This window comes from Nelumbo lutea, chromosome 5 (genome assembly GCF_056320005.1).
Source record: "Nelumbo lutea isolate HS-2025 chromosome 5, American lotus-T2T, whole genome shotgun sequence".
Lineage (NCBI taxonomy): Eukaryota > Viridiplantae > Streptophyta > Magnoliopsida > Proteales > Nelumbonaceae > Nelumbo > Nelumbo lutea.
In genome coordinates, this window is record NC_142688.1 from 53,385,060 (window position 1) to 53,396,156 (window position 11,097).

Here is an 11,097-nt window from a genome sequence, read left to right on the forward strand (position 1 = left end):
TGAGTATTAATGGTTTGATTATGCAATATTATCTTAAGTAAGCTTCTACAAAGGTTGCTACCAAAAATAAAAGGAGTGAGTTCTACTTGATTAGTTTCTTGAGCTTTATATTTTCATTGCCATTAAATCTCTCTAAATGAGGATGTTCAAACAATGTTTGAGACAAAGCTACTATAATAACTAAAAGATTTAAAGCTACTCAAATGATCATATTCTATAACTCTAAGGAGGAAGACAACATTAAGTTGTACTCATAAGTGTTGGTCTTTTAGGTTCTTGATGTAATCAATTATTTAAGATGCACTCTCTGTAATGCTCAATAAGACTGAACTCAGTTTCAGAAACCTTAAAAACTAATGGTTAGAGTAGGTTTGATAGTTAGGATTTCTTATAGTTGAACAAGAGACTACAATCTGAAAAATCTATTTTAAAAGCAAAAGGAATTTCAAACCTCTAGATGAATATCTCAAAGGTTTCTAAATGTTAGGCTATCTATGAGACTCTAAAAGGCATAGTCGATTAAATGTGATAGTCAAGATATATTTTTCCAAGACTATGAGATATAGTCAATTACCCTAAAAAGTATAGTGACTAGCTTTGACAATTGAGGCATAAAAATGCCCTATTTAAGAAATGTAGTTGACTTCCTAAAAATGCATTGTTAACTAACGCAGATAGACTAAATTCAAACTGATGTGGCTTGAGTGATAGGAGGAATCGATTGATTATAAGAGAAAAAGAAATTTGACAATCAACTACTTCAAAAAAATTTGACCTTTTGAAGGCTTAAACGGCATTTGCTATCTTTGGAAGGCCTTCAATTATTTTGGAGAAAATTTGAATCATTTCCAAGAAAGGAAAAAACCCTCTAACGGATAGAAAACAATCACTTGTTCTCAAATTCTTTATAAATAAATGAGTTTGGATTAATTTAAATAAAATAGAAAAAAGAAAAAAAAGCAACTTGTGATGTCATTGTAAATAGTCTATAGTTGTTTTTTTAGAGAGAAAGTTAGCAAGAGTCATTTTATTGAAGAGAATCTTAAGCTTCAATAGTTTCATAAGTGGGAAAACCTGACAAGCCCTTATACAATCTTACCCATATATTATACATCTCTTTACTAGGCTGAGCATATTGAGAAATTTCTTGCAATTGAATAGATTGAGTTGAAAATTGTTATGTTTACATATTAAGAGGTCTTTTGCTATAAACTTACTTTGTGCTATATTAGAATTATTCTGAGTGCATGTAGGTGTTTAATCTTAGACACCATTAAGGTCTTGGTTGACATCTAAAAGCCCAACTACAAGGTATTGCAAACACTTGTAAATTCTGTTATGTAAGGTATTGTAAGCACCCACAAATCCTACTAGCTAAATATTGTATGCACTTGAAAGTCACACTGAAAAAGGTATTTTAGAAATTTAAAAGTCTTACTAGTTGTAAAAGCTTTAGTGGCACCTATGAAGTCTAACTAATTAATGGAAATTCTGAGGGGTGGCTTGAGGTAAAAGACGTAGGCAAGGGTTTCTATTAAACTTATACAAATTTTGTTTGTCTTGTTTGTATGTTTTATTTGCTTTATTTCTACTTTCATTAAAGTTTCTACAATTCTTGTACAAGATCTAATAATTGTGCCCTCTAACATCACTTTTTGTGACATTTGACTAAACGTCACAAAAGGTGTCAAGTGACTTTTAAGAATTCTTTTGTAGACATTCAGTAAAAATGTCAAATGTTAAATATTTTTTTATTGTTTCAATAGTTTACACCATCTACCATCATATTTACTTTTTAACAAAAAATGAAAACAAAAAAACTCATCTTAAATGAAGAGATTTCCCCTTTGCATTGGAATTCTCCCTCTCTTACTTGTTGCACGCGAATGAGAGGACCTTACACCAAGTTTGTTGGATGTTGCACAAATGATAAAATAATGATGTTATTTTTATGCTATAGGATATGAATGTAGAAAAAATATGTTAAACTTAGCTCATCTTATTTTGTTTGATGGTGCAACTCTTGACAACGTCTATAAACGTCATGAAAACTCTAACTTTTTTAATGTTGCCAAAAATGTAACTATACCCCTAAATTATCAATTGACTTTTAACAAGTCTATTATAGACATTCAATAAACGTCACTAAAGGTTAAATTTATTGTCTTCTATTTTTTTTTCTTTCGGTGTACCAATTGTGACATATCACCAGTTATCACCAATTTTATTTTTAACTCATCACATTCATCCACATAGCCATCTTATTTTACAATATAAATATATGTTAAAACAAAACAAACTAAACCATACTATTGTGGTCACTAAAAGCTTATTTGTAAATAACATTTATGTTTAAAAAAATCCATACAAAAAAAGGGAAAAAAACATCATCCAAAATGAAGAGATTTTCTCTTCACTTTGGCATTTTCCCACTCCATACTTGTTAATACGCATGAGAGGGCCCATTATTAAGTTGTCAAATGTCTTATAGATGACAAAACAAAGATGTTTTTTTACGCCAAAATATATGAATGTATAAAAATAATATTTAGCTTAAATTTATATAAGTATATAATGCATTTCCTATTGGAAATATTAATGATGATGTGACTGTAGATGTATTTAAAGCCAGAGCGGAGTCTAATGTATATTTTTAAATATTTTAAGAACTATTAAAAAATGCACAACAAGAATTGTATCTTGGGTGTTAAAAGTACTTGAAGTTGGAATGAAGCTTAAGATATTTCACTTAAAATGTTTATATGGTTTGAGCAATAAATCATTTGATTATTTTCTTGAATTTTTAAAGGATACATATCTAGAAAGTGAAGTGATTCCAAAAAACATTTATGAAAAAAAAGATAATTAAGGATTTGGGGTTTGACTATACTAAAATTGATGCATGGTCAAAATATTAGATGTTTTAGAAAGAGGGTGCAAACAAAAATAAATGTTTTTATTGTGGTACATTAAGGTGGAAAATGTAAATCATGGAGAAGATGGGGATGCATTGGATTCTGGTGCAGATAATTCAAAAGTTGTCGTTAATGTATTTTAACACTTCCCATTGAAATCAAGGTTACAAAGGTTACATATTTCATTAAAGACGTCATTTTATATAATACCACTTCATGAAAAATGGATTAATAATAATGTGTTATGACATCTTGTTGACTTTCCAGTATAGCAAGCTTTTGATGAAATGCATCTAGAGTTTGTTTTAGAGTTTCACAATGTTTGGCTTGGATTAACTAGTAATGGGTACGATAGGAATATAAGTGTTTTTCATAGCATATGACTTGTGATTTTATTTTCATACAACTTGATGCCATACATCATCTTTGTCATTACTTATTCCTGGCCCATTTGCACCTAGGTGAACATTGATGTGTATTTGTAGCCCTTGATAGAAGAATTAAAGAAATTATGGGTGGATGAAATAGATACATATGATGTATTTATGAGATGGTTTTATAAATTGAATGTAATAGTTATGTAGATTATTAGTGATTTCCCTACATATGACTACTTGTTAAGATGAAGCACTAAAGTTTGTTATATGGGTCTTAAGAGATTTTTAGATTCAAATTACAAATTTTGATCTGATAAGTATCATTTTAAAATTAATGAAGAATGAAGATTATCATCAAATATGTTATTTGGATTTGAGGTTTTGGATCAACTACAAAGTCTTACTGCAGGTGGATTAGGAAAGAGAAAAAATATATAAAGCGGGAATAGTAACACAAAAAAAAAAAAAGGAGGAAGACATTATTTTGAGTTAACAGATTGGGAGTTTAAAATTATGTAATAATCTAGATGTTGTTATCATTGAGAAAAATATATGTGATAGCATTATAGGGATTCTTTTAGATATTGAAAGTAAAACAAGAAATCATTTTTAATGCTCACCTTGACTTGAAAATAATGAGCATAAGGCATTCAAATCACCCTAAGCAAATAGTACCTGTTAAATTGTTGACCCCTTTTACATGTTTTACAATGAAAAAATATGAGAAATTAAAATTTTATAAAGTATGGAAAAATGTGAAGGTTCTTGATAGATATGCATCAAATATTTCATAACATGTTAATTTTCAAACACACAAGATCTCAGGGCTAAAGAGCCATAATTGTCATATCTTAATGTTATAATTGTTTCTATTAGCTATTCGACGGAGTTTGCCTCATAATGTTAGTGCAACATTAATTGATTTGTATAGATTTTTAAAAATTTATATTCTAAAAAAACTAAAGGGGAAGATTTTTTGAAGTTGGAAAATCAAATTGTTGTGACTCTCTTTCAATTAGAAATAAATTTTCCTCATTCATTTTTTGATATTATAATGCATTTTCCCATTCACTTAGTGGATGAGGCTAGGATTGGAGGACTAATACAATATTGTAAGATGTATCCAATAGGAATGTATATATATATATATAATTTGTTAGACTACTTTCTTTCATTTATTAAAATTTTTATAGATAGGGATAGAATAAGGGAGAGCCACGGGAGCCATGACCCTCTTATGGTAAAAAAATGCCCAATTAATAATGTTGTTTGCCGTATAAATTCCCTCTCCCCTACTCCCCAACACAATGGTTATCCTCTATGGGCTCATTTATATTTATTCCCCCATCCCTAATCCACTTTAGATTTTGTCACCATTTGTGAAAATTTTCAAAATCTACTATCGTCTATATGTATTTGGGCACATTAAAAAATATGTACATAGTAGAGTATATCCATATGATTCTATTGTAGAAGGGTATATAGTAGATGAGTGTTTAATTGCTTGCTTAATGTATTTAGATGAGATCTTGACATTGTTTAATAGAACAAAGAGAAATGATAATGTTGAAATGGTTGAAATAGAGGAAGAGTGACATCTTTTTTCACAATTAGGGTGTGGTTTTGAAAAAAACTAAAATGATCTACTTTGATCAAGACACGATGGTAAAAGTACATAAATACGTGTTATTCACTTGTAAACTAATTAATCCATGTATTCAATAAGTAAAATGTCATTTAATTATATATTGAATATCTTACTTTTGAATTTTTTTTTTCTTGATGATAAAAAATGAGATGAAATTCAAATGAAACATTGTTGTGCTTAGGAATGGCAATGGGGCAGGTTTGGGGTAAGGATAATATACCTCATCCCCACTTCCAATTTTGAAAATAATCCCCATCCCCGTTCCCCGTTGGGGATAAAATTTGTCTTCCATCTCTGATGGGGATGGATTCCTCGTGGGGACCCAAATCCTTGAAACTTTTTTAGATAATAGTATTTTTTAAAAATAAATTTACTTAAAATAAATAAAAATTTTAAATTATAAATACCATTTCAAATATGTTTTGATATATATATATATATATATATATATATAATATAAATAATATATGTTTAATATAAATAACACACACATATATATAATCGGGGTTGAGTGGTGTAGGGACTTTAATCCCTCTCCCTAACCTTGACCCCAATTGGGGATTTCTATTAATCTCTGTCTTCATTTCCACTCCGCAAAAACAATCCCCATCTCCAACCCCATCGAGTTGGGAAAGTTGGGTCATCGTCGGGGATAAAGAAAATTACCATTTCTAATCGTGCTCGTAGAAGAAAGGTAGATGAGAATTACACCAATTAACTATGGGAATCAATTAATAATTCAATGATTGGGGGAGTTATTGAGTTGTTGATTGAGGGTGTCGTAGTACATTTTATTATAACCATTGCAAAAATAGAAACATTATACTTATTGATTTATAAAATTGGAAACAAGTGTTATATAAATGTAAGAGTTAAGCATGAAAATACATCAAGCTATTATGCTATAAGTATTTTTCTTATATTTTCTTTTTATTTGTTATTGTTTATTTTATTGAATATAATATTGATTTATATCTTTCGCATTTCATATGAAAAAATTTATTAGATACTTTCGAGGAATGTGGTTTAAAAAATTTGAATATGAAGTAAAAACAACTGAAGACCACTTTAAGAAAACAATATTATAAGCATAATACTTCATTATTAGAATAATTAATGCCTCAAACTAATTAGGTTAACAAGGAGTAGTTGATGAATTTGTTACGCATGTGGGAGTTTGATAAATTCAATGTATATAGATATATTATTATAACATATTTATAATGAATTAACATGTTTGGTAATTTAATGAATACAATGCATATTATAAAGATCAAGTGAAATAAATAAAATAACTATATTAAAAAGGGAATCAATAATTACGTGGGCTCGAAAAGCTATGCACGAATTCGTTGAATTAAATAATGATTTTATATTTTATTTATAATGAATCAAATAATGATTGATCACTATTTTTATAATAATAGATATAGTAAGTTAGGGAGATTCTTAATAAAATTGTTCATTTTAAGAAGCAATGGATGAATTTGTTGCATATGTGGGAGTTTAATTAATTAAAATTATATGGATATATTAATATAACATATTTATAATGAATTAGTATGTTTACTAATTTAATAAATATAATGCATTTTACAAAAATCAAATGAAATTAACAAAGCAAATCGTGTAAAAAAGAAAATCAATCATTGTACAAGCTCGAAGAGCTATGCATAAATTCGCTGAATTAACATTATGATTTTATATTTTATTTATAATGAATCAAACAATGATTGGTTAATATTTATATAATATTAGGCAACGTAAGTTAGATAGATTCTTAATGAAATTGTTCTTTTCAAAAAGATACATATGAAAAAAGATGGAAAACTTATTGATGATGTCTTTACTGAAATTATGGTATGTTCAACTTATTTAAATAGTATTACACCTATATATAGTATATTTTTATTTATAAAAATTTTAATATTAAATCTTACAGTGTTATATTTAAATATTGATGATCTTTTAACTTAATAAACAAGTAAATGTTTTTCATAGTGGATTATTGTTGCATAAGAAAATATATTTGCTTAATTATATAATAAGATAAAGAAATGTTGTTAAGTGTATCTTATAGGGTTTGGTCTAAAATACTAGATATTTGAGGATCATTTAAAAAGCGCAACAATGATGAATTGAGATATGAAAATAAATAATTAAGAGAGGAAACAGAGTGATTGAGAAAATGTGAAGGGTTCAATAAATTGAAGACATATATTATATCATGAAGATGGAATATGTGGTTTTTTTTATGATTTTTATAATTATAATGATATATATTATTATATAATCCTATTTATTTATGTTTTGCTAGGTTTCTTTGGAATCATCAAATTATTTACATTCATTAAGTGGGAGTCTTATTGTAGTTGAACATATTTTTAATAAATATGTAATTTATGTTATATATTATTATATAATCGCTAGCATTCAAAGTAATTTATACTATCGGTTGTTTATTTTCAATTTAGAATTGCTCCTAAAATAATTATATCATTATATATGTTAAATCATAAACGTTATTTGGTTATTTAATTAAGTTTTAGATTTTCTTTCATTTTGCAATGAATATAAATTCAATTATAGTTATTGACTTATAATAAACTCTTATATTGTCATAAGGATAAGGGCTTTCACATGTGGCAAAATGAGTATTTATAAATAATAACTTAAAAAAAATATTTCATTGTGAAAAACTTGGTCACGATTAGTATAAAATAAATGATAAAAACTATATGGATCAAGAATATTGTTTTAATAAAATTATTTACATTTTAAAAACTTTAAGACAAGTATAAGGGTGCAATATTACGTGACTTATAATTTTGATAACTATTTTCTACTTAATTAATATTTGTAATATTTATTATTTATAATATTTATTATAATATTATAATTTTGGCTGGTGTGAAATAATTAATTTTTATTTTTCATACTATTTATATTATTTATTATTAAAAAAAAAGAGGAAAATTTCCTGATAGATACCTTGTACTTTAGGCCGAGCACCAATTTGGTACTTGAACTTTAAAACGTGATAATCTAGTACCCGAACTTTTATTTGCGATGATTTTGCACCTAGCGTTAATTCATCGTCAGTTAGAATATAGAAAGACCTAATTACCCATCAATTATTTCGAGCAATATATGAATTTTTAATCAAAATTACAAAAATGACCCTACCAACTATTCGTTTGATAAGATTTTAGTTATTTTGAGGAAAATGATGAATTCCTGGTCATTATCAAATGCGTTTGGCATTGATAAGTTTTTCTTGTCCTATTGAAAGTTATAAAGATTTTTATCAATTTTAAGTAAGAAGAGAAAACTATCATTCTATTATGTTCTTGAAGTTATTAAAAAAGAAGAAGAATGTTGAACCATAGGCATGCTTAGACCCTCTTTCCTCATTTGTAACTCATAATGATCTGAATAGCAATCTAGGTGATTGACTCACCGCATGTACCTTTATGAAATAACAAGAGATTTTTCAGTTGACGTCCTCTTCCGAATAATCCACTTTTGAAACTAATTTTTCTAGCCTTGTGCATAGACATTCAGAGGTTTTACGACAAAGATAGGAGTTTCTTGATTTTCACTATCACTATTGGATATTCTCAAAACTCATAGACTTAGTGGCTTCTATGTATTTCCAACGACTAATCACGATCATAGATCATATTAGCGGCTTTCTTTTTCTATTCATATTGTTTACCCAGATTATTATTCTTGTGATGCATGATTTCATAGAGCACCCAATGTTCGAACTGTGATGGTTGGGCATTTATTAATGATGCTATATTCATGCATGATCTAGTTTGTCTTGATTATAGCTTTGCTACTTTTTTTCTCACTATTATACTGATAGAATATGAACGTCTTCATCCGCTCCACCAACGTTCCATTCTCGTAGATTTCCTCATTCATTGTGGTTGCCTTCCAAAACCCTCTTCGTGGGTTCTTTTCCATCCGATTTGGCCATGATCCATTCTCTGACTTCTTTGAATTGTACGTGAAGTAGTAATGTTTTTTGATATCTCTGCCACCACCATTACAAGTCCACTTCCATTATAGCATTTAACTAAATCTCTTTCCAATAACCTTGTTTCGTAAGTAATGACAAGTGAGTTCTAACTTAGTCGGAAAGAACCTGTAGACCATTGGGATTACACCATTGCTAATAGTTCTCATTAATTTTTCCTGTAATAAGGAATAAAAGTAGAGGAGAAATTAAAAAAGAACGACGCAATTAGCTATGACCTACAGAGAAAAGAATTAAGCAGAAAATTCTTATGTCGATGCTTAGAATTTTGTTAAAAACAAAAACATAATAATTTTTTGTATTTTCTTGTTATTAAAAATAACAAACATTATTTTATTGTGTTTTTTGTTAGAAACATTAATTACTTTTATTAAATGCTATATACATTTCGTGGTTACATTTATATATTAAGAAAATGAAAATTTATAGGAATCATTATTTTAGAACAATTTATAACAATGGTTTGATAACCAACTAATTATCTTATAATAGAAAGATAAATGTATTGGTACGATATGGGCATATTGTAATAGTATCGTAAAACACCAACAATTTATTAAAGGTGTATGATTCGAACATAAATTACCCTTGCCTAATAAATAAACATGCCATTAACCACTAAGCCAATATTCATTTTATAATAATAAGTGAAATGCATTAACATTTATTCATTTAACTTGTACAACCAATTCAAATAAATAACATATATTATATTCAATCACCCAAACTATAAATTAAAAAGAATAATATTGTATAAAGTAATAGAATAAATAATCAATTAAATCTAAATTTATATCAGAAAATTATTTTTAACAATGATTTTTATGTTAAACTGTTTCTATATGTAGCTTTTAACAACTTTATATAATATTAATTATTAGAAGTGGGTGGTAGCAATAGTTTTCATAATGAGTCACTATTTTAAGTTATATGTAACAACAATTTTAATGATGGACAATTGTTATAAACATTTATATAGGCTATGTTTGGAATTGGTGAACATAAAAAATGATGTAAACATTTACATCGATTCGGTTTTGTCCGCATTTGAAAAGATTGTGTATTAATAATTGATGTAAAATTTCACTTTGAATTAGTTTTGCATGTGTTTGTATGGAGTCGAGTTTTACATTGTGAATCAGTGTAAAACCTCATCATATGTAAATATTTACATTAATTATCAATGGAAATTCTACGTCAATAAAATTGATATAAAAACCTTTACAATAATTACATTACATTTTTCAAAAATACAAAAATTAGTGTAAAACATTTTACACTAATTTTAAACGCTGCAATTATAAGTTTTTTTTGATGAATCATTGCAATAAGTATTATATAGATATAGTTTTCTTGATGAACCGTTGTTATATGTATACCGTTGCGATACATATTATATATAGCAATGATTTTTTTGAGCAACCATTATGATATATATTATATAACAACAAATTTCTCCATAAACGTTGTTATAAATATTTTCTAGCAATGATTTTTACATAAATATTATGTAAAAAATCATTGCGATAGTTTTATAGAGCAATGGTTTTCATAATGAACCATTGCTATAAATATTATGTAAAAACGATTTTTATAATAAACTGTTTTAAATATTTTTTTCGCAATGACTTTGTAAAATAATCGTAGTAATAAAAGTACCGATATTTTTGTAATATTTTAGCTATGATTTTGTCCATTGCAAAAATTATTTTTATAACATTTTTTTTTATAATGTTGTAGTAATGGATTATATCAATTTCTAAATGATATATCTAGCAACGGTTTTATAAAACTGTTATGAGAATCAATTACCATGGTGGAAGAGGCATCAATTATGTATACATTGCTTGTTTGTTTCTATAAGTGTTTGATAATGGTTTTTTTTTTTTGTTGGTAGAAGTCTTTTTTTTTGTGGTGTGCTTTAACATTATTATCCTTATTAAGTGCATTAACTTATGGTTCAACAATTTTTGTTTATAGTTACTAACTTTTATCAAATATTAACCATTTATCTAACTGCTTTACATTTGTAGTTATTTATTCTCCTTGTTTTATTTATCATTTGACTATAATATTACTTTTAATAGTTATTTTGCCCTTGGGATTTTGGTA